We start from the raw sequence: 25,622 nt of genomic DNA on the forward strand, positions 1-25,622 counted from the left end.
GAACTTTCATTATTATATGGAGCCTTGATGAGTGAAATGAGAGGAATTGCTCTCCATCATGAAAGGCTGAAATGTCGAGGGAGCAATCGCAAATTAATCTATTAAGAGTAAGTAGGAGGTTGAACAGTGTGACTCGAAAGGATAGAAATATATGGAATAAACTGCAGTGTAAAGTCACAATGATTTCTAAACACAACCTTAAAGACATCCACCTATGATTTTTACAATGAAACAGGGATTTTTATATATGTGTGTATATACGCAAGACAAACTTTAAGTGGAGAAAATGTGTGTCTTTCTATACAGCTACTCCCAGTATTTGTAATGACTGGGCCTGAATGAAACGTTCTGTTCTGATTTGTGTGACTTTAACCAGAACAATGTGCCAAGAATTTTTCTTTTAAAAAAGACACACCGATAAAATGCCTCATAGGCAGTTTTCTCTTTGGTGATTTTCCTGTTTTGCTGTGACATTTTTAACTTGAATTTAGTGTTTGTAAAAGGTGCTATTTGATAGTGTTGTGTAACTGAAATCCTCTTTTTATTGACAGATTATGTACACTGAAGGCTGGGGAAATTTCTCTATGTCAGACTGGTGAGGGACACCCCCACAGCCTGAAGGAACAAACTTCCAGGAGGAAAAATGGTAAGTCCACATCAGTTAAATGTCTCTTGCATGCTTATTTTTGAAGAGCTCACATCTGAAGGATTTGAAGAGAGGCATGAAAAGTTACCCAACTGACAGGACTGCATGGGTTATTTTTTGTGTTCCCCAGCAGTGGTTGCAGCTTTCTGTCCACTAGTGGCTGGAGTGAGATGTGACACAGATTACCAGGTACATTGTGGTGGAGCTGATCCTGTAGGATGTAGCTACCCCTCACTGTGGTACTTGGGAAGAGAGTGTCGGCTCAGTGCCCGTCCCTGACGCCAGTCTTTAGGCCTCAATGTTAATCATTTCATGAAGCTCACGTAGTTTCAGACTTTTACCTTTGCCAGCTTATTATAGTCTAGGAAGATGAGATGTGACTATCCCCACTGTCATAAGTGGCAGGCTCAGGTTCTGTTCCAGGATTGGGGTTTTTTTTCACTTTGATTTTTAAGTTCCTTGGTTTACTTATTTCCTCTGTTCCCTTTCCCCATCCATTTCCACTTTGATTTGTTGTTCTTCATGGCAGTATTTCCCCACTTCATTTTAAAGAGCAGTTGCTGTTACTCGGCAGTCATATGCCCTCTGAAAGCCCCACCACAAGGTAACCTCTTGCAAGCAGGCTGCTACCAAGGACATCTCCCATTGCTTTCCTCTAGGCACACCAGGGCCATCCCATCCCTGGAGGGCTCTGGAGCCACAGAAGCTGCCTGAGAAAGGGAGCAGAGTGCTCACCATCCTGTAGCTGACTACTAGCAAGCCCAGGAACCCAGTCAAGCCTAGGATGCCACCTCTTCTTGAGTAAAATTATGTACAGTATGAGTGTGAAGGAAACCCTCCTCTCCGTTTTGTCTGCTTCCTTCTGTCTCTCTAGCTACTGCTCCTGTGGAGTTTGGCGCTGGTGAAAATGGAAAGAAAATCAGTTCCTGTATAAGCCAACCCCTTCTGCTATGACTAGATTTTTCTCCTTTTGTCTGCCTCTTTATTTGATTTAAAATCTTAAATTCCTTGAAGGTTTTCCATTAAGATTTTGAGCATAATTTGGAATGGGGGGAGCAGTCAGAGTATTACCTAAAAAGTCCTAGTTTATTTTTAGCTAATAGAGGAGGAGGGCCGATTGGTTTAGCCCAGCAATGCGAGTACCTGACGCAGACTGCTATCAACACATCAACAGAGGAAGGTTTAAGTACAGTTTCTTTCACTTTGTCTCACTCACCCCTTTTACCCTCCTCTTCTTTGCCTTTCTTCACCCAGTAACTGACACCTGCAACAGCAGGGCAAATTCCTGGGCATGTTCTAGTACTGGTCAATGCAGGAGTAAATCTCACAGTCCCTCCTGCTGTTTTGCATTTGCCACCTGACAGCAGTAGATGTTCAGGAAGAACTGAGGGGTAAGGTTTTAAAGCTTTAGACCAGGTTTTAGCCGTGTGACATCTATTAAAGCAATTGGGAGCCAGGTGGCTAAAACCCAGTGCAATTCTTTGTAATGGTACCCCTGAGAGCACCCATCTCCTTTTAGCACTACTATTGATTAGGCAATTCTTGACTTTGAGGAACAAAATTGGTGTGTGCATCAAGGTTCTTTTCCTCAATTTGGCCTGGTTTGAAATTAATCGTTCACCTTGAGCCATTTTCGTAAGTAGCTTTAAGCTTCGATAAATTTCAGTGTGATTTGATTTTTCTATCACCTTTCTCTATGGAGGCCTGTTGTTTACTAGTCTTCTCTAGGACATCTCCAGAGCTGTTTGGTCTTTATACTCATCTCCCTCATTGATCCTGGTATGTTGTCCAGTGTGATTGTCCAAGCTCAGTAAAATGCTGGGGGCTTTCTTTAATGGCTGCACACAGTGCACGGTCAGCAGCATCGAGGCCAATGGGTACTTGCTTTTCAGCAGAAGCAATGCATTTGATGAGGTAGACCATGTTACATTTTAGAATATTGTCCAGACCCTGCACCTGACTTGACAGAAATAATGTGGTGTTCTTAGAGGGAGCACATAAACCATAAGCAAGTTCCTCCTAATTTCAGAAATTCTCATGAGTATTTGATATTTACTAGGGAGTGAAATGTCACACAAAAGTACATGAATGTACCCTTATGTTTGTGACAAGGTGAAAATAAATATGTAAAACTAAGGAAGACAGTTCACAACCCTCTTACCTTTTGCATTTCCAATGTATTTCCCATTCCTCTTTATTTCTCTAAACTGTAGCACATCATGTCATCATTTATGGAGGTGCACGACAGGTTCTATATTAGGATGTGCCCTTTGCTTTGGGAGTTTAGTACATTATAGGTGATTGTATGGGTTTTCATGTCTGTTTCTTTTGTGTGTTCTAGAGTGCTCTTGTGAACCGTTATGTAATGCTAGGTATTGCCAGCCACAAGTGACTGGCATTGAATAGTGTTTTCCTGCAGTAGAATCCAAAGTGAAAGCTGGGCTGGACTTACGTGTAAAAAGGTATCATGCCAGTCCAGTACTCCAACAACTAGGTAAATCTGTGGGAAGACTCTAGTGTATGATGCTGCATCACTTCTCTCAGTGCTGCTCCTTGCCTCCTTGTAGCCCTCTTGCTCCTCTGAGTAACCAGACCAGAGAAGGTGGTATTTAACATTTCTGTGTTGCTGGAAGACCTTTATTGGGATGTTTGGGTGTGGGGTGAGGTGCAAACAGGAGAATTTGAGATGGAAAGGAAATTCAGAAACATTGGCTTCAGAAAAATGAGTGTTTCATATTCCTGTTTCTGTTAAAAATGCAATAAAGCAGCTCCTGAGGTGGCACGGGCAACCTAGGAAGTCCATCATCTCCTTGCCAAAGAATGTTGATTTAGGAGCCCCACAAATGGTTTTATAAGACATCCCTGTCTGTCTTGAGCTGGGAGGTTGTCAAAGCCCCAAACATTCTATTTGAACAAGCTAGTGTATTCCAATGAGAAGTTGTTTTATCTGAAAATTCACAGTCAGTTCTATGGAGAATTCAGCTCATCATGAGCCGAGTGTGAAATGTGATGCCAAGATTACTAGGACAGCATTACTCTAGGACTTTGATGGAGCTCCAAGAGAAAGTAAAGTATTCACCACCTCTTCCATTCCAGTCAAGTTCAATGGAAGTTTTTCTGGAAGGATATTTTTAGAAATCTCAGCAGAATGACAAATTCCAAGCTCAGTTAAATATATATGGGGCTTTTTGTGAAATGACACAGAGCACAATTAGTGCAGAAACATGAATAATGAAAAATCTGAGCCAGATTCCCCAAACCCATGTAAAAATACATGCGACTTTGGTATTGAAGGCCTTGCCAAACTAATTAATGAAGCATATGCAAACATTCTACTTTGCAAACATTCTTTGTATTTCAATGGATTCTCAGAAATCAGTACGGGGGATTTGCTATGAAAAGGAATTTGATCTTTAAATTGTTGCTATTGCAACAAAACACATCTCTATGTTGGTTTACATTCACAGTTGATGTCATGTCACAAAGTCTTGAGATTTGTAAAGAGCTTTATATTTATATTAAAACATCTTGATTTTAATTGAAGCTTGTCAGTCATGCATCTGAAATTGGTGTTTTCCACAAATATTTTAAGCAAAAATAGCTTCTGTACATAAAACTAAACCAGATATTCCCCATGTAGGTAGCACTTGACATATGGGAGGTACTGCAGACAGAAGAATGCTGAAGGCCAGAAGGGGAGCTCATTCTTCCAGAGTTCACTGAGTGGGCTCACGATCTGTGACTCTCACTCTCTTCTGCAATGTTATTTCCATTTTACAGACCGAAACAGAGGGCCAAAGAGGTTGGGAGAACAGAGCCATACTTTGATTGTGAGAGAGGAGAATGTGCTTGTAGCTTTCTTCAACTGGCTTTTGATTCTTTTGCATTGTGCTCTCCTTTTGAGACAAATTGCTAGTTGGGGGGAGCAGCAGAGATAACTGTGAAATGAGAAATTATTACCAAATTTGGTTCTACCTGTGCTGCAATCCTGTTTATTTGCAAAGAATATACAAGGTCCCATTGCCTTTCCTGAGCGTAGGAAGAATTCTACAATGGTTAATGTATTTGCTATCAGGTCTAAAGCATCCCTGAGCCAACACTCTTGTCCTTTCTTGTCTGTTATTTTTGGGCTTGTTTTTTCTCCCCAGCTTATGCATAAGTATGTCTGAAATCCTTTGTCCTGCCTGTTTCAGCATTGCAATACAAGTTTGGAAGGTAACCATTTGGTTCAACTGCTGCTTAAAACATCTCTCTGTTTTGTATAATCGCTCCTGTTACTTCGTGTAGCTGATTTCTTAAAGGACCTTATTTTTCCCTATATCCTAAATGTAAATGTGTCCACAGATCTAAGCATGACTTCATTAACTCCTTCACAGGAAAATGTTTAAATATGTTGAAGTATTCATTATAATATAAAAAAGAGAAATACTTGTGTCCAGATATTCTTAGCTAAGATAAAACATTGCTGCTTCCCTTGACCTCAGTGGAGGTTGTCTACTAGCAGTTTTACTTTAGTTAGTGATGTTGACTCTCGATCATTGTTTTTCTTCCCTTTGTTCTCTGTTGAGTTGGTTTTGATCCACACATTCAAACGCAGGCTCAGGAGGATTTTTTTAAATTTTCTGTATGAAAAATTTAACAAGGGGGCATCACCTGCTTAAAGAACTGAAGTAATTTTCTGTGACCCAAGGACTGCTCTCCTCAGTACTACAGTTATTCACCATAAGCACCAAAGTTCATCAGTGATCTCTTCAGTATGCTACATTTCATAGTACCAAACAAACAAGTGAGTCACAATCGCTCTACTCAGATTTGTTTTCTATCCTCTAATCTGGGATGCATTTCCCAGTAAAACAAGCAAGGGATGTTTCTTGATGGTTCTGTCAGCCATTCTCCCCAGAAACCGCAAAAGATAGATCCCAGATCGATCCATAAAACTGACGTTTTCCCAGAAATGCTGGGGGCGAACGCTTGGGACTTGTCTCTCATTTTTACCATGGAGATAAGGAGCAAATGTACCAAGCTGAATTAAACACTCATAGCCTGGTATTGCCGGGAGATAGTAAAGGTGGTTTTGTGTTGTCTTCCACAGTACTGGTGTCTCAAATCCTGGGGAAAGAGGAGTGATGAAGCAAGGTGACAGGGCCATTGTATCAGACTAGTCCTGAGGCTAAAATGATGGCTGGCAGTACCCGAGGAAGGAATGTATTTGAGAACTCTAATGTCTCACAGTCTTTGTGCCATGCTGTCTATACCTTTCCCCTCGGGGCGCCCAGGAGCTTCAGCTTAGTGTAGCAGGGTGCTCCATGAGGCATCCAGGAACACGTCATCCCTGAGGCAGAGTGCCTTGCTGAGGGATGTGTTTGAATGACACATGCGGTTCTCAGTGGGGAAGTTTTAGAGTTTGGTTTCCTGTGGAATAGAATACCCAAGAACAGAATAAAATCAGCATTTGGAAAACATTCTGTCCCTCTCTACACTGATTTTCCACAGCTGCTTTTCACTGCATGCCTAGAAGGTCCCATTCAATTAGGAAATGTAGAAGTGCATGTACAAGGTTTAAAGCAGTACATGGGAGGCTGTTCTATTTTCCAGGCTCTTAAAGAATGTGGTCACAGAGGATATCAACACAGATTTGTGGGATCATCTTAGAAAAGGTTGAATATGAAGTTTTGTTTGCAAATACATATGCCATCAAAACTTGATTTACCAATGCTGTTTACCATTTGATCAGATAAAGAATATTAGCTCTTAAAAATGAGACAGAAACTGAATTCCCTTTTCAGTGCAGTATATAATAATACCGTATTTCTCTGGGCTTGTATAGCTCCTTTTGTCATCCAGACACGTGCAGAAGTAGCCTTTGAGCTCCTTCCCACTGTTTCAACACGACAGTTGTTTAAAACAGCAGAGGGCCAGGTGTAAAGAGGGATACAAAGCTTTGAGATGTCCGCTGGTGATTTTTACTTCTGTGGCTTTAAATGCTTCTGCCTGCAGCTATTTCCCTGCTCCACTGCTGGAATTAACTACCAGCAGGCAGAGAGCGACCCAGGCAATGCTCTCCCAGCACCTCTGACTGCCCTGAGATGGCGAGGCAGGGGCACATGTTGCTCTGCGCAGGCTGGTACTGAGTAGCTGGGACAGCAGTGCCTGAGACCACCACAGCAACATTCCCAGGAGACTGTGATCATCAGGATTATGGCTCCGTCTTCATACAGAGCCCTGGTGCAAATCAGAATAAATCTCTCTGTTCTTATTGTGTAGCGTATTAAAATGGAATAACATCAAGCCTGATCCAAAGTTTACTCCACTGGTGTTTTTCTTTTAGCTGCACTGGGGCTCTGAAAGAAACCCAATAAATAGCCTATGAGCAAAATTGTATAGAATGATCAACATGCAACTGTCATGCTGCATTTGTCTCATGTCGTTAGTCATTATGAAAGCCTGCATAATTCTGGAGCAGAACAACAATTTCCACACAGTAAATTGCAGATTGTGTTTGCCAACCCACAAAACATCACAATATTTATTTTGAAACTTTATAATGCTATCAAGGGCAAATTCACTTTACCCGTACAAATAGCCCCGTCGAGACAACTTAGATTACGCATGTGAGCAAAAGCGAGCAGAACTTGGCTCTGGGAACAAGAAAAGCAAAGCTGGCTTCTTCCCGTGGCGGAAATAGGGAATGTGTAAGCACAGAGCTGCGGAGATACATTACAGGCAAGCATACCACCAGGGACCTGGGAGAAACATCAGGATACAATTGAGATAATGGTACTCTGGCTCCCCGATTCCTACCTTGTTCACCTTCCTCCCTCAGTCATTTGGAAAGACTGCCTTTCTGAAAGTTTCATGCAAAGCACAGTGTCCCCCAGTGCACCTCTGTACTTCCACAGAGTACAAATCTATCTATGGGGTCAGTGAGCTGTCTGAAACAACAGCCTCAGTTTTTGTAGTTAGACCCTCTACAAGACCAGTTTGTATGTCTGATTTTTTTCATTTGGGTTACCAAAGGATTTTTAACGTTAATTCTGTTCTTTAGCACTGCAAACATCACTGGGTTTAGGCTCAGTTTTAGGTGGAAAGGTGTATTTTTTTAATGTTCCATCACATACCTTGACAGATTCTGTATGTGCCAGAGGCGGTCTTCTTAACCCTGGATCAAATCCTAATCTCTCCTGCTTTCTTAAAACCTTTCACTCTAATTCTCTCTCTAGTAAACTATATTCTGTTCTTTGCCCTTGAATAATTTTAAAAAAGTATAGAATAAAGTGGTCATGGGGTGGGGCTGTCTGTTCCTTTGAGCGATACCTGGTAATCAAAATACTGCATTCCTATCTTGCTGCAGTGATCTCATTTCTATTGGGACAGCACTCCTGTGAGCACAGGCCCGTGTTGTGTTCATCCTGTTACAACCAGATAAACTCATAATGTAGACAGATAAGAGCTGTGCTCATTAATCTATTAATTGCCTATTGTCAGTTGTCAATATGTTTTGCTTGATGGAAAGCTGGAAGATTAGTTTGTATTGTGAGGACGTAGATTTTTATTCTGTATTACTATTATTTTATTTTGATGTGTGGAATACTACAAAATGACATTCAAGCTGGTAGTGTCTCACCCGAACAGAGTGGAGCCGGCTGCTTTTTTAAGTTTCTGTAACCAGAAAAATGCTATGCCCCAAATGGCTGTAAAATAAAAAACATATTTTCAATCAGAGGACCCCACAAGAGCTGTGACTGTGTTGAGTAACATGTTTTGTATGATGGGCATTCAGGACATCCTTAAAATCAACACAGCCCGAGATACCCTGATTTCCTGGGGAAGCTGAAACTCTGTGGGGACTTCATTGTTCGTTGGAAATTTGAGACTGATTTTGGCTGTGGCTGGAGCTGCTGGAGCAAGATTTTATTATAATTGTGTGACCTTTAATAAACCATGAAGAGATTTCAAGTTCTCTATTTTTCTAGCCTATAACAAATCAAATGTTTAACTATAATGTACAGTCACCAAGTTTACACCTTAAGAAGGGTGATTTTCAAGGGCTTATCTCTACAAAGAACAGTGGAGCAGAGACAGTTTCAAAAAAAGGAAAAAAGAAGGGAGAGGAACATCATAGAAGCACTTTATAGACCTATTTGAATCACAGCTTTAAGTCATTTATATCACGGCCAAAAAGCCCATCCATGTGTGCATTTAATAACGATGGCCAATTCTGAACAGAGACTGGAAATTTTCCTCTCCGTGGCAGGAAGCAAAAAACCCCCTCACTGTTTCTGAGTTGGTAACTTGACCTGTTTGCATTATTTTATTACTTGTGAGACTATCAGCCAGGTGGCGAGCATTTAAACTCTGAGGACTGATCTGGGAATTGATTTCTGTGGAACTACTATAGTTAAGAGCAGCTGATGATTAGGCAGCTCAGGCATTTTCTAGGCACACTTAGGCGGTTCTGTCTGACAAATAGCAGCTCATCCGTGGGGCAGTGATCTTCATGCCATCTGTGCACAGGTTTGAAGGATACAGGCAGATCTTCCATACTGTCCAGGACATGTAACGATGCTACATGCCTGTCTTAAGAACCTACCTTCCTTATTTCTGCCGTGACAGAGGAAAGCAGTTTGTTACCTCAAGGCAGACAAGATATGTTCCCCTCTGGCTGCAGTCACCTCAATAGTGGGTGTGGAAGTCCATTTGAAAGATCCAGAAGCCAATGTTGTTATTATCTAGGACGGTCATACAGAACAGTTTCATCAGATGCATTTTCTCATGATGTGTGTGGGGGCCAGGGTTTTATTTCAAATTTTCAAGGGAAAAAAAATGTTCTTGAAATGTGTGTGGGTCTTTTAATATCCGGAGATATTCTGTTTTCTTTAGCTGTTTTACTCTTCTGAGCTTCTTTCTTTCTGCAGAAAGTTAAGGAGGGAAATATATATAAATTAAGTCAAATTACATGAAAGAAAAAGGATGAAGAAATCTCCCTTTTCACTGAATATGTGCCAAACCCCTTTAAAGTGAGGAAATTACTTTTCTCAAATGTTGTTAATGTTTCAGCTTATTTTTCTCCCAGTTTTGGAAAGTCACAGGCATTTACTCTTTCTCATCTCCTCTAACCTCTCCAGAAGGGAAGAGGTTTTGAAACACAACATGAGCAAAAGGTAAAATAGGAAACACAGAAAAAGAGAGAAGTGAAAAAACTCTGGCTAGCATTCAGATATCTGTATTCATTGGACACCAGTCAGATATTTTTATTCAGTACCTCAAAGGTAGAAAATGATAGAAAGGTGTGATTGGAAGTTTAATGCTTTGAAAACTTGTTTAAGAATAAATGGGATTCGTTTAAATGCCTACAAAATAGAAAAATTCAAATTTGGAATTTTTCACATCTGCCTTCAACAAACTTTTCATCTTTTACATGAGCGAAGTGTGGCTGAGCTCAGGGGACCCCATACACAAAGTACATGTCATATCCTCTCCTTGAGTATTTATTTGCTGATGAGGACTGAATTGCAGAGAGATTAAATGCCTCGCTTCTTGTCCTGCAGGAAATACATGGCAGTGTCTTGAAATGGACCCAGCTCCCCCAAGTTCCAGCTGAATGCCTTAACCAAAATCTCACTCTTCCTTATCACACTTTGTTTCTCTTTCTTTCTAATATCTTCTCTAAACATTTCTTTTGTTTGGTTTGTTGAGGTCAGTGGTCTCAGCTTGTTGCAAGCACCACAGAATTTCACCTTTTATGTTTTGTTTTGTTTTGGTTTTTTTTCCTTTGTACATTGCCTATATATTGAGTTGGTAGCTTTGCATTTCTTCTTGCTCCTGGATCCCTCCCTACTGTGCAGAAGGTGACAGCTTCAGGAACACGATGTTTTGTCATTTTTGACCTGTGGGGTAGTGCACACCCCTTTTTAGCCCATGTGCCATTGTAAGTCAGCCCCTTTTGATGCAGTCTCCATCCCCCTTTATTGACCAGCTCCCCTATTTCCACTAAATGTTTCAACCCTGCTGCCTGCTCCCTTTGTGTTTGCTTTAATTCTCAATATTTCTGCAGCAGGACTGAGTCTGCCATCAGTTTGTTTAGTGGAGCAGAAGACAAAGCCAGGCTGGTGTTGCTGCTGTTGAATAGGTCATTGGTGACAACAACCTGTGCTGCAGAAGTTAGCCCCCACTGACACTGTTTTCACTCTACTTGAATGGGAGCTCCTGGAAGTCTTTCTTTAAAGAGCCCAGGGGTGAGGAAGCTGGAAAACAGAAAGAAAAGGAATAAAATAATTATAGCAATGACACTCCAACTTTCTCAGTTGTGCGTGGACTTGGCTAATCAAAATGAGAAGTACCTTGGTTACCTGTAGATGGAGTAGGTTAAGAGGTTGTTCTTTTGTCCCACCCTGGCCTCTGTAGTGGGGGCCAGTGACTTTTTGTATGTCTAGATTTTCTCTCCATTGTTAGGTTAGGTGCTGTCCTCTTTAGAAACAAGATCTTTTTCATAAGTGCTTGCCCTTATTGAATGAGGTATAGCCATGGCCAGGAAGGGAAATGATCCTTGTCTGGGCCACCGAAGGAAGATCACAGCCAGTACTGCAGCTCTGACTTCTGACTGAGCTAAAACTGTACCTCCGTGGTGACTAACTGTGGAGCTGTGCCTACCAGGATAAGAGAGAGAGGTGCTGGGCGTGCGTATAACGAACCCCATCTTCCAGTCCTTACAGAATACATGTCCCTCATCTTGAGAAATTTTCTAATTAAAAAAACAGATTTTTTTAAAATTATACTGTGAGAGACAATATATATATATACATTTTGATCTAAGAGACAATATATTCTACATTTTTATCTAAATTAAGTCCATTTTATTTGGACACAAGAGGAACCAGCAGCCATCTTTGTTAGAGGATGCTGAGGCTAAAACTGCATTAGTTCATAGGACAAAACCATTTGAATTGTAGATATAGGAAATGATATGCACAGGTAAGGAAAACAGTGGTTGTAATGGACAAGAGTAGTGAAATAGCTCTTTATTAATCAGAAAACCAGTTTCTTAAAAGGTAATAGGCAACTAATTTTAACAGGTTCACAACAGATATCCAGACAGAAATTAAAACACAAATGTGAAAGAAGAGGTAGATGCTGAAAATTTTCAAATCTTTTTTTTTAATATACTTTTGGGCCATGTAATGAATTTTCTTGAAAATCTCCAGATAATTAAATATTTGTTCACAGATTACATAATGTAAATACATGGAGGAGATGGACTTTCTTCATAGAAATAAGAAATGCATTTTATGAGAAAAACTGGATGTAATTTTAATATAGAAGAAAAGGGAAAGAAGGGGGAGAAATACCAGTATAAGGGTGCATGGACCAACATAAATTTGTTTCTCTCTCAGAATTGCAATAAAGAACATGCAACTAAAACTGGTTAAAAGTGGTAGAAAATATCACTGAATATCTTTTTTATTAAGCAGAAAACCTAATCACACGGTATGTAGCAGTGTATGTGTACATTCGTTGTACATGCTGCTCCAAGTTTTGCAGAGGCTGTTTACTGTAGGGAGTTAATTCACATGTAATTTTTTTCTGGTTCTGCAAAAACTTTGAAGCCTCGTAATAAATTTGATGTAGATGATCTGTATGGCAAGAGGCTTATTACTTAGTGTCACAGTTTGTATTTATGCAGAGTAGCGTCTGTCTGTTTTATTCAGTATAAGGCCATTTCTGTTAGCAAATCACTTAAGGACTGTGATGATGGAGATGCCAATAATCAGAAGAGGGAAAACGCTAAGCATTGGAACATAGCACAGCTTCCAAATCCTGTAGTTTTTAGAAATTTGTAATGTTTTGATGTTTTAAGAATTTAAACATGATTATCACCAGGTTGGATTCATTTTCCTTTGGGGAAAAATGAAGCTACATCATACTGCATTGGTTTTCTTTATGGTTATTACATGACTGTCTACCAGCTGATTGTGGTGCTGCCGTAGCATGGCTTCCTTGCCTCCCTAAATGGATTTATGTAGTGTTCTTGTATAACTGGAGAATTATTGAAAGTATATATTTACTTCTTGGTCCTTTCTCCCTAGTATGGGGACTTGCCAGTGGTGATAAGCACCTGGAGTGTCTACGTGTTGCCCAGCGCTGGTGCGGCAGGCCTTGGGAATCTCAGAAAGTCAGGTTCAAGGGCACTTTCCTGGCAGCCTGCTGTACATTTAGGGAGTTCCAGCTCTCCCAGGCACCTGCAGATACCCTTTGTGTGGGAGTGCTGGAGGGTGTGTAGTGGTGCATGAAGCCCATGCATGGGCAGCTCCCAACCAGCTTTCAGGATGTTTTGTCAGGAGCTGTGGTTGTAGTTCCATGGTGCAGCTTTACTGGGACAAACACACAAGGAGAGGGCAGAGAGCTCCCAGTCCCCTGTGGAGGTGTCTGGGAAGGTCTAAGCTCTCTAGCTCTAGCTGTGCGAAAGAGCACAAAGCTGGAAGTCTGCATGCCATTTTACAAAGCAACATGGGCAGCAGGCTGGCTTTAGATGTGCCCCTGGCAGTTCTTCCCATAGTTCATCAGATGGATAGGAACTATAGAATCACTGAAGTTGGAAAAGAACCTTAAGATCATCGAGTCCAACTGCAAACGGAACACTGCCAAGTCCATGGCTAAACCATATCCCCAAGCACCACATCTACACGTCTTTTAAATACCTCCAGGGTTGGTAACTCAACCACTTCCCTGGGCAGCCACCCTTTCAGAGAAGAAATTTTTCATAATATCCAATCTAAACATCCCCTGGCACCACTTGAGGGCATTTCCTCTTGACCTATCGCTTGTTACTTGGGAAAAGAGACGGACACCCACCTCGCTACACCCTCCTTTCAGGTAGTTGTAGAGAGTGATAAGGTCTTCCCTGAGCCTCCTTTTCCACTGACTGAACAACCCCAGTTCCCTCAGCCACTCCTCACAGGACTTGTTCTCTAGACCCTTCAGCAGCTTTGCTGCCCTTCTTTTGACATGCTCTAGCACCTCAGAGTCCTTATTGTAGTGAGTGGCCCAAAACTGAGAGCATGGATATTTATTTCCAAATTGCTTTGTGGAAGTCTTCACTGCCTTTCATGATCTCCTGTTGTTACAGCTGACCTGGTGTGCTTTCCCAGCTCTTGTGGTTCATCCAACCTGTTTGTTTTTGTTGTTTTTTTTTTTTTTTGTGAGGTAGAATAATTTTTTGACAAAATATTCTAATTAAATGGTTTTAAATTCTTGAAAATGTCAGGCATATATTTACACATTCCAGCACAAAATTTTCTGATTTTTAGGTTCAGAAACAAAGTAGAAAACATTTAAAATTAAGTGGTCAAGTGGAAGTGAAATGTCCCAAGGTCATTGAAACAATATATTTGATCAAAATCATCAAACTGAGTAGTCTTCTAGTTTTTAGTTATGAACACTCTCAAGATTTTGAAAGTGCTCTTAATCCAGATTTGGGGCTGGAAAAATATAGGACCTCAACAAATTTCTGAAGGAGAGAAAAACTGTTTCTGTTTCAGTTCTCATTATTTATACCACTACAAAGTGTTTATAAAATATGACCGTTCTAATTTGTAACATTTTACACCTACTTGGCATAGCAATAAGGCAAATACAGCCTTATAAATAAAGATAAGGATGTGGAACCTGTTTTGTTGCGTTGAGACCTAAATGATTTCAAAAAGAATAAGGAAAAAGAAAACTAATGCTTTTGTGTATTTTTCAGTATTTGATAGTCTTCTGGTTTTATCAGACTGAGTAGGAGTCATATGATCATCTAGTTTCACATAAGAAATACTCTTTCTTATGTCTGAATCCTTAAAATTCTTGTTTAAAAACAAGGAGTAATTCTGGATTGCTTTCAAGAACTGGCAAATAGCCCAAAATTTTCACAACAAATCAAAATTAACACTACTGAACATTTTAAAAAAACCCCGTTTATTTACATGTGAAATATGGAAGCACATTGAAAGTCTGTCTTCTATGAGCCTGTTTTGCTACTGGTGTATCACTTACGCAGTTAAAATTACAGTTCTGCTATCAGCAGGGTTTAACATTCACTCCTTCCACTTTGAAATACTCTGTTTGAAGAATCTTACCTAATGCTGATACCTTACAAGAAAACATGGAAAAATATTTTATTGCAGATGGAGATTTTGAGTTCCAGGCACTTTATCTTAAAATTTTTGATTTTGTTTTCACAGTGTAGTGATTATTATCTTTTTCACCATCCCTGTGGTAGCTTATTGTGCTAGTAATCGCATCACCACCGGTGTGAGTTCAGAGGAGTATACACATAGCAAAGCCTGGAGTTTCAGGACCTTTGTGAGGCGCCTCTCTTCACAAATATCACAAATAAATCATTGCCTAGAACTTATGATCTCTAGACGGTGACCATTTGAAACAGTGCTTTCAAATAAGATAGCTGCTTGCCTCACCAGAAAGAGTTTCCATAATGATGGCAGGGGCAGTGGGTACTTCTTCCCTTTGCGGGCATGCCTTTCTCTTTCAGGTTCTGGTCAGGGGTGATACATAATGTTCATTTAGAGGCCTGAACTCAATTGGTTTACCAACAGGCTAAACACAGCACTAAGAGAGGACAGGCACCAAGCAATGTCTGCATATTGTTGATGTCCAGAGAGGGTTTAACAGACAAGATCAACTGGATCTTGATTTGAAGGACAATATTACCCTATCCTTGCCTTCATGGGACTTACCTATCCTGCTCTTTAATTTATATTCATGGTAGCCCCATTTCTTATATTACAGTGATGTAAGAACTCTGAGACAGCCGTTATCTACGCAGTAAAACAGCTGAAGCCATTGCATCTGTGTTTAGAAGTCAGTTGTCAACCAGAAGTGAGGAGAAACCAGTACTCTGTGTCCTGCACCACTAGACATAGACCTCCCTTAAATGTTCTGAGAATTGTAAGGGGTGGCGAAAAGCAAGAAAATCCCATAAGCAAGCTATTAGTAGCATGATGGGCAAAGCAGTCAGCTTTAGTGGTACCTGCTGACCAAAGGGAGCAAAGATGAGGTTCTACTGAAACTTAAAACAATGAAGTAAGGTGAGAATTCCTCTGCAAAACTGCATCTGCATTTAGAACTGAGGGTATGTGGTTACACAGTTCCACTGCTGTAAAATTACCCAGAGACTAAGAGCATTCAGTAAACGTACTTTACTGCACCCAAGCTGCATTTACAGGTATGCAGTAAAATCCAAGTGTTAAAACAATCCTACTGAGTTGCTTCACAGAGCTCCAGAAATGAGATAACCTGACAGAATTTCTCCACCCGTCTGCATGGCAGTGAGCTTCTTCCACTGGAGCTAATTTATAAATGTTGGCAATACTGGTTCTATATGAGCAGAATTTTGTGGCCTTTCAGAAGACTGTAGCATTCTTTGTGGCTGAAAATAAAATTTGTAGGGGTTAATTTTCTTAAATGCATGCCCAATGTCACTTTTTGTCTCATAGGAGAAAGGGATTCAAGTACAACACAGTAAGAGAATTAATCACTTCTGCTGCCCTCTTGATTTTTCACTAAGTGAAGCACAACTGTGCTGAATGTGACAGGTAGCATCTGATACTGAGAACTGGACATGTAGGGAGCTGCCAGTTATGCACGATTTTTGCTGAAGTATAATAAAAGTGGTATGACAGTTTATGGTATGTATCACAGTACCAGCACTATTTCGTTAAAGACGAGAAGTTGTTGATTTCATTTATCACAGTAGTTCAGGTGTGTCTTGGTCTTCCTCTGTCCTTGTCATCCTCTCAATTTGCTGACTCCATTTAGTTTCATCATAAAATTTGAAGAGACTTGTACTTTTGTGTCACTCTCGGGTACTTCTGAAGACTGTAGGAGCTTTCTTTCTGAATTTTCAGTTCATTGAGCTGCAGATAGATGTTCTTTCTCATCTAAAACTCATCACTTCCTTACCATTGGAGAAAAAAACACATTTAGGAAATTAGTTTGTGGCTTTCTTCAATCTGTTCCACATACAACTGCTCATCAACAGTACAGCACTAAGGAATCAGCACACAGCTACAAGTGTGTGTTCAAATTAAAAATGTATTCTGCGCCTTTATTCTTGTGTTGTGCAGTGATTATGGAAGGAAAATATTTTTATCAAGCAACCAAAAGCACATTAACACCGAGGGAAGCTGTTGCCACTTTTTACCTTATTTATAAGACAGTAAAGGAGGAGTGAAGCCACGGCAGGGTCACTGTGGGGAGTACGAGACATGGTTGGTGTGACTCCCCCTCTATTCTTTAACAGCCAGTCCTGGACCCTTGCCTGACATAAATGGTCACAGCTCTGGTCTCTGCACTCACCCTTCCTTCTTTTATAAGGGAAGTGAAGTGTATGCAATAGCCTTACAAAATACATATTGGGTAGTGTTTAAAGAAAAACTCCTTGATTTTTAATTATGATAATGTTGAGGTGCAGGAAATTGAAGAATGTAGATGCAAAATAAAAGCCTGAAATTTCCCACTCAGACCCTGTATTAATGATGGCTGTCTGTGGAACAGGCCTTAGTGCACGGGCAGAGAGGATTGATATGGAATTACCTAATGACAGCTAGAAATTAAAGGTCATCTCTGTGCTTTTGTAAACAGGTTGAAAATGCTTTAACTTTAATTTTTTTTTTTTTTTTAATTTTCTCATTGGATTTGTACCCTGGGAAGAAGAAAAAGAGGAAAAAAAATTGAACCCAAGGAAGTTATTTCACTTCATTTATTTTTAGGGTAAATTTTCCATTCTGACTCTGTGTTTCCCTTCATTCTCTGAAATTTGAAAGGCAATTTTCACTTTTTCTTTTATAAAAATATGATGTGCTATGCTTTCAAAAATGGCCAAGCTTGGCTTTTGCTGCACACAGTCCTAGAGTCTCTCAGAGAAGTGTATATTTTTTTTTTTAAGAATACTATATAAACCATGAAATGAATCTTCTCCTGCCTTTCTTCCATCCCCAGAAGTGGGGAGCTGGGAGTTACAGTATGGAGCAGCCTATTGTGGCTCCGTCACTTATGCAAAGAGGTCATGGAGGATGGAGTCTGGAATACAAAAGGTGTAGGGCACTCTGCATCTGCAAGGAGGGGATCAAAACAAATCTCCTTTATCTAATGCAGAACCTATTACTGAATCAAACACGGGGATGTGAAGTGTCCAAGTGTGTTTTTAATAATCTGTGTTACAAACAGACCGTAATCTGCACAATTAAGCTTCTCAGAGTTGGCAGGATTTTGTGCCGTTGGCAGTTTTCCCCTTGAATAAAGGTCAGAAAGAAGGGAGTGAATCAACCAATGAATACCTTTTTAAAGGTATTCTGTAATTCCATTGAATGTTAGAAATATTTTCTTCATTGCACTAGTGGCTCTAGGGAAGAGTAACTTCTGTGTCCTAATTTAAAAGCCCATCTATTTCAAGAGTATAGACAGGCTATGCAATAAATGAAGAAGAAAAGGGGGAAAGGAAACCTCCTTCTGTCACTGTGTAGGTGGGACCTGGGTTGTCAGCATGTGTCCGTTTGTAGCACGGTGTGGATCAGGCCCTGTGGAGCTCTCATCATTTGAGGTTACCTTAGAGTTGCCCTTAGTATCTATCTCTGAATGTTTTCTAGGTTACCGTGAGTGTTTCTGGACCCCCGTGAGAAAATGGTGGGGACCTTGCGTACTCCTTCCTGGGTGGACATCTTGCTATCCAGAATATGATTCCTCCAATACTCTCCAATATTCTCTTTCTTTCAGGGAGTTATGCGGTTCTACTCAAATGAGTGGTGTAGGGTTGCTCTCCCAGTAGGAAAGCCTCTTTTCTTGATTACGATGATGAGAAAGTGTTTCCATTTAAAGAGGAAAATGCTTGAATGGTTTTCTCATCCCTTGCCCCTCCTCTTGGCAAGCAAACACACTGTTGGGGCACTGGGTTTATCACAGGCCAAAGGGGGAATTCTCTTAGGAGCCTCTTGTTGAAATGTTGGCAACACATCACTGAGCATTTCTAAAGACCTCAGGAAGCCCAAAATTTCTCTGAATTTTCCCACCACCAGCCTTGAATGTAGTTGCCTCTTTGGCCTTGCAAACTTTGGGAGAACATCAAGGAAGGTGCTTGCAGCCACCATAGTGTGCTCATCAGCGCAGGGACGGCCCCTCGGGATGGGAAGGAAAGTTGATTGGAGAAAGGAACCACCCACGTACTAATCTTTTTGTTTCCTGTGGTTATTTTTTCTTCACTTTTTCTCCTTCACAAAATACACTTCAGGGAAAGGCATTATTTGCCAGAATCTTTTCTGGGAGAGTGAGCTGGAGAAGCTGTGCTGCCTTTGCTGTACACAGATTCTCAGATCCTTCAAAAGCCTCTGTCCAGCTGTCTCGCTCTCGCTGCCGCTGTGTGGTGCGGTCTGACTTCCTTCATCTTTTGTGTGTTGCCTTTACAGTGTAAAATCAGGGGGAAATAATTTTCCTGCATTTACACTTGAGCATTTTGGGGCAAATTAATTCTTCTACCACTTACTTGAAGAGAGGCTTGCAGACTCATGGAGGGGGAGGTGGGGGAGGAGAGGTGGATTTTTTTTGTGTGTCTGGAAATCAAACATGATCTGACCAAAGACTTCTTTTCTCTCTTTCCCCTCTCCCTCTCCTTTTTTTATCTTTTCTATTTTTACTTAGGTGGTAAAGTTGAGTGTTTACTGAACATAATTTCAAATGACAGTTTAACTTACTATTTTAACCAAAACTGTAATAGAAAAATATTTTCCCTTCATTGTTAAAATGCAACTCGATCTCTGCTCAGCTACCCACACTCTGTAAACAAGAATGTGTATTTGCTGTTGATGTGTGGAATATATTTTTTGTTAAATCACAGAATGGTTTAAGAATTAAACTAGGAACAAGATGAGGAAAAAACCCTCAGAGCTGTAATCAAACATCCATTCCAACAGCTGAAACATGTTATTACATCTTTCAGCTGATTTATCGTACCCAAAGAGATTTCATAATCATTCTCAGTATTAAAACAAGGGGAATAGAGGCACATTTCAATAACAATGATTGTTGTTTGGAGAATGCCAATCATGTCTAGGAGTGTTATTTACATCAGACAATATGTAGATATTGTGCCTCCAAGCCTGTTCCTGTTCGGTTTTGTTCTTTGACTTACACAAATGAATGTTAAGAAATGTTGACAACGAGGTTCAATAGCTAAATACAATAACCGGGGTCCTGCTGACTTCCTTTTGGGAGGAGAGAAATCTTTACCACATAAGTAATGCAATCTGATGTAGAGATAAATGCGGCTATAAATGTCTGAGCTATCTTTGGTATGAAAGGTGGGGAGAAATTGAATCCGTGTACTAATTTTAATTTGTATTCACACATTAGCTATAGCTAATTTGAAAACAATTAAAAGACAGGGATGAGAAAACCAGATGTGGAGCAGTGGAATGTATTACAGAGAAGCAGGCTTCACTTTGTGTTATTTTCTAACATGCAGTTTTATTTTTGCCGGTGTCTGTCACAAATCCTAAAATACCATTACAGAGTTAGCAGATGGTTCCCAAGTATTCATACCTGATAAAGCCTCCTGGGTGATCAAGCACTGAAAAATCAATATATTTTTCAACTTTCAATGGCTAGCTATTCAGTTTCATTACATGTCGCTATTCCTCCATGGCTACTGTGATATGGACACTTACTTCACCATTGCATTAAGCTCTAATCTCTGGGCTGGCTGATACAGGCAGTTAATGAATAGCTAGAGTATCACCTTGGTATGCTTCACAATTCTTCTGATCTCAGTAGGATGTTTCGAGTACTGTGATCTTGTGTTTAGTAACACCCCACTTCTTCCCCCTCTTTTTTTTTTCCACACATGCACAGACACCCCTCTCCAGCTGTCACCTTGCTGAGCTCTGAAAGGAAAATTCAGTAAATACACATTTTAGCAGAAATATTTTGCTGTGACATTTGACTCTTCTAAATAAATAATATCAGCAAGTCACATAAGTCAGATCCATGCCCCCTGGGTGACCATATGAATCACATTCTTAAATCTATCATTTTCAATAAAGCCACAACTAGAGATAGGTCTTTAAAATGTCCTGCTTTTGTCTCCAGATTATCTACATCCCCCACAAAATAGCTACTCTCTCTGACTGACTGTTAATGCTTTCTTTAAATCATGTTTCTTTCCCCCTCTCCTAACTCAAACTCGTAGTATGGAAAAGTTAACTTGCAGAAAATGGCAAAGCATGTGTAGGCTTTGTAATTATTGCAAGTACCTGATTATCATTCATTGTTGACCTTAATCAGGGGCTAGATTTCTAACATGGGGTATCTATACTCCAATTTGCATGAAAAAATAAGTGTAAGTAAAATGCTGGTGAATGTATAAAGTAAGTGCATTGTACACAGGCACGCTCAGAAACTACAATATTCTATCTATTTTAATTTTCCATTGGTCTTAAAGATTTTACTGAATTTTGCTATTACAGTTTATTTGAGGTTGTGGTGGAGTTTTATTGTTATTGTTTTCGCACGTCAGCCAAAGTCCAATGACACAGACCAGGCTTATTTTACATGCACCATGACATCGGTAAGCCTGGGGCATCCGGAAAACCTACTGAGTCTGATTAAGGCATGTCTTAAATTTCAGATGTAGGTCTTGATTCAGTCAAAAGTGCAGGAGATGAGAGTCAGTTCATTAAAAATGGAAGCAAAAATATAAACCACATGAATATTTCCTGTGTCTTAGCTGCCTGAAGAGCAAGTTTTTGCGTGTGCCATGGCTGTGTATGAAGATTGATACTAATTAATGAGCCCTTTCTATCATCAGTGTTTGTGCCTGGCAGCTCTCAGGTGGTTGGTAACATCACTGCTGCCCCTCCAGAGACCCCTTCTGCCCAGAGCAGTTAACACAGTGGCAGGAGGAGGCCGGGACTCCAAACTGTCAAGTGATACATGTGCCTGAAGAGCCATGGCCCCGTTCTGCCAACAGCCGCCCTCTGCTTTGATGGTGTCCTCTGCGATGCCTTGAAATAGGTACTTGTTGCATGGTGCTTCATGCGTTGACACCCGTCCAGTGAAAAACCGTGGGTCCAAACTCAGCAGGCTGTACTCCAGCTTAATTCCTTGCTTTCATTGTCAAAAAAAGTGGCTTTAAAAATTGTTAGGTTGGTGGGAATTCATCGCTAAGGTAATTACAAATTTTTGTCCACTGGAGTCCTTCCTTGGCTTGGACTGCAGGTATTCAGCATGTGCTGGCTGACCACAGGAACCAAATAACTTTGGAGAAAAAGACCTGTGTCATCTGCAGGCAGTTTTATTAACATCTGAAGCACACATTTGTGCCATGTAGGACCCGAGTCCACGCTAGAGCCCTTTCATTACACTGCTACGCAGCTGGATTTATGCTGGTGGAAGTCCTAGCTAAAAAAGCTTTTGTACAATGATTAATTGACCTTAACAAGTTTAAGGATGCTTATTTGCACACAGTTATGAAGTGTTGCAATATGTCACAAATGAGAGCGGCTTCTATTATAAACATAATGGCATAAACAGTGAAAGCTGGTTATATTTCCTTAAAAGTTCATTGCGGGGAAATGGGGAAGCTTGAGAAGCTAAACAAATCCAGGCAATAATGGAAATGTAGCATGAAATTACTTCTGTAAACAACAGCCATTCATTATTTGAACATTTTTCATAAGAGAGTAAGCAGACGAGTGTTGATGTTAAAGGGTGTGTGTGTGGAGGGGGGAGGAGGAAGGGGGGAGATTATGAATTTCAAAAGAAATCTTCCAGGGTTATACAGACAGACATACATCTGTTTAAAAAAAGAGGTATGTAAAGCACTGATTGATCCCTGAATATTAACAATCGATGCCATTTTCTTCATTAACTTCTGAGTGGAGCACAAAGAAAGGTATATTTGATTTAAGGGGAAAAGAAGGGAGCACTATTTAATGTTGATTTGGTGTAGTGAATAACCCCAGAGAGAAATGTAAATACCAGGCTGCAATAACATGACAGCACACTAATCATATTTACAAACGATATTAAATCTGTCCATTGTGCTTGCCTGGCTGCGGATTGGCCCAACTGTAATTGTCACTGTAACCAGCGCTGGCTTGTGGGAGAATTTAACTGCAGTGATATAAGGTGAGTGCTAGGCTTATTATTACTTTATTATTACCCGGTTTATGTTTATTAAAACAATTTGTCATGCAGAACAGGAATGGGAGAATGGGAACATTAAATCGTGCTGTACTCAACCTGAAGAAATGAGTTACAATAAAATTAATGGCAGGCAGGCCACAGCTGACACTTGTAGCCGTGTGGAGCAGCTACACACTGGTTCGTTTCATTTGCTGATCGTTTCTTGTTAGGGTCACGCCATTAAACTTACATATTGAGAACTACTGAAAATCTGAGGCAATGAAGGTAAAGTTTATGAAGCAAAAGTGGGGTTTTTTTCTGCTGCTAATGCATTCCTTTCAATTATTACAGAAATCAGGAATGCAGATTGAAAGTTTAAATCATACTGAGTTATTAAAGACGTGTGTTGGAGTGAATGTCCTTCAATTTTACAGAGGCTTAGAGAGCTGAGAAAGAGCTGAGTTTAGGCTAAAGTGAGACCATTCTCTAAAGGCTTTGAGCAAAGAGAACAGCGAGAATAGTGGTCATGAAAGGTCTCATAACAAGTTTAATAAAAGCTGCTTTATTTTCTTTCCCTGGAACTCAAGGGGTCCTTATTTGATATCTTCAAATTTATTTCAGCCCAAATCTTCATTATTTTAAAGTAGAGGCAGGAGGCAATGACCATGGGAATAGCATTGAGCCTCTTGGAATTCAGCAAAGAGGCACAGTGACATAAACCCCTCTCGTGACACAATTACGGAAGAAATTAAAAGTGTCAGGCTCTATGTACTTTAGCTGCATAGAAGAAATCTGGCCTCCTGATGAAACATCTTTGTACATGAAAAAGTAACACCCTGCCCTTGTTTCCCATTATACAACAATGTTAAGGAGTCTTCTGGGGTGATTATTAGGGATTTGGTGAAGCACAATAAATGCTGAAGATTAAATCTGAGCACTAGCAATTAGTATTGGGGAAGGAAGAGTGCTTTTTTTTTTTCCTTTTTTGAAAGTATTTATTAATGAAGCTATTTAAAGAAAACCGAGCCAACTGCTGAAGTTAGAAAATGTGAACCTTTCATTTTTAGCAGTTTTATACTTGTGTAAGTCCTACAAAGTCCACGGGGTTATTCTTGATTTATACCAGTGTGAGCAAGTAGAAGATCAGGCTGTCTCTGTGGGATTTTTTTTCCTCTTTTTCCTTTTCTAAACTAAGATAGTTTTTTTAAGTCTTGGAGAAAGCCTTCAAAGGGGGGATTTAGCCACATGTTCTCTACCTGTGTCCCCAGACTCAAGGGCTGGACCAAGAGTCCAAGAGCTCAGCATCCAACCACTACAACAGAACACCAGAATGGGAGCTGAACTCTCTGGAAGATCCAGTCTGGTGGAGTGAAGATGTTTAAAAGATCTTCTTTTAGAAAACTGTTTTTGCCTTTGGTCTTGCAGTAAGGTAAATGGCAAATGTTTCTCTTGGAGAAGTAACTCCACGTTCAGTCTCAGTGGCAAAGCCATCGCGGTTGCAAAGGCTACTCCAAACCTGAGAAAACTATGGAAAAAAAATTCCCTCTCCTTATTTAGCACTTCCTCACGAGCTGATCACCTCCTTGAAATAACAGCCACTTCTCTGAGAGCACCAGAAGGTTCCTCTGTGAATATAAAAGGAGAGACCAAAGGCCTTGACTCACAGATTATTTTTCCTGGTGAGATCTAATGCAATAAGTACAATCCACTGTGACGGCAAGCACTCATAGTGGACCCATGTCTTGGAGCCTTAGTGACTTGTGGTTCCTATCTGCCTTTTTGACACGATGCTGCAGTTGCAAATAAAAGAGAAGTGGTTTAGAGAAATAGGAAGATCACCGAGGGAATAATTCCTTATGTGACAGCAGGCTCTGTGGTTGGTAGGGTTTCTCTGAGGGATGAAGTGGAGATGTGAAGGAGGCACAAGTTTGGGGGCTTGGCTTGTATGGACAACAAGCTGCTGTCATGGTGGGTGCAGTGGAAACAGAGCAGACAGCAGATACCCATAGATTGCTGGCTTTGAGTCCTCTTCTGTGCCTTGTTTTACATTCATTGAAAAGAAAACACATTTTATTAAAACATGTTGACCTGTGTGGCTTGCTAAATAGGCTTTTAAATGTTACAGCAGAGCTCTGACCCAGCATTTTTAAAAGCAAGATTTTAACATAATCTTCCATCTTCATTTGTATTTTTGTAACACTCAGTAAACTTGGGAGAAACCAGTTAGTCCTTTATTCCCCTATGTGTAAAACTCATGAACTCTAAGTAACGCATACACTGTAAGTGTCTTACTGAATTGCAGTCCTTATTATACGTGCAAACATCCCTTTGACATGAAGGACAAGGATAGAGTATAGAACTTTGAGTCATATTTATCACTTGGATTATTAATAATAATAACATCTGGCATCTTTATAGCACTTCACATTTTCAAAATGCTGTATAAACATTAACTAAATGGTAGTTAAGTGTGCATAAATGATATTCAGAGCCATTACCCTCTACCATGCTAACGCAGTCACTGTGGGTCTGCACTGAAACGTGTGTACTGCTGCTTGTTGGAAAATCTTTACTGCTCATGTGAAGTATCAGCTTTCCTGGAAGAACCAGACTGACCATTTTTCATTTTGTTTCACATGCACCCGAAGGCTTTTGTCCATATTATGGATTAATGGTCTGCAAAATTTCAGTTTATTGGGGAAAAAGAAGTTGTTGATTTTACTTACAGGAGCATAAAAACAAATAAAAATAAAGTAGAGGGCTCAGAAACCAAAACACTACTCTTTTTTAAAATCACATTTTAGTT

At 40.2% G+C, this 25,622-nt stretch overlaps 1 protein-coding gene across 4 annotated transcripts in view; it reads left to right on the forward strand.

Annotated features, from left to right (window-relative positions):
* The window catches only part of LMO1 (LIM domain only 1), a 280,622-nt gene that overhangs the window by 109,321 nt on the left and 145,679 nt on the right, over positions 1 to 25,622 (forward strand). For 3 of the 4 annotated variants that reach the window (XM_026850402.1, XM_026850404.1, XM_026850406.1), the window contains exon 1: positions 557 to 646. The exons of the other annotated variant lie outside the window; for it this stretch is intronic. The gene's annotated coding sequence lies outside the window, so the exon portion shown is untranslated. Of the gene's footprint in view, positions 1 to 556; positions 647 to 25,622 lie in introns of those variants that run through there. 4 annotated transcript variants of the gene reach the window in all.

The sequence above is a fragment of the Athene cunicularia genome (assembly GCF_003259725.1).
Source record: "Athene cunicularia isolate RWA chromosome 5 unlocalized genomic scaffold, athCun1 chr5_part2, whole genome shotgun sequence".
NCBI lineage: Eukaryota > Metazoa > Chordata > Aves > Strigiformes > Strigidae > Athene > Athene cunicularia.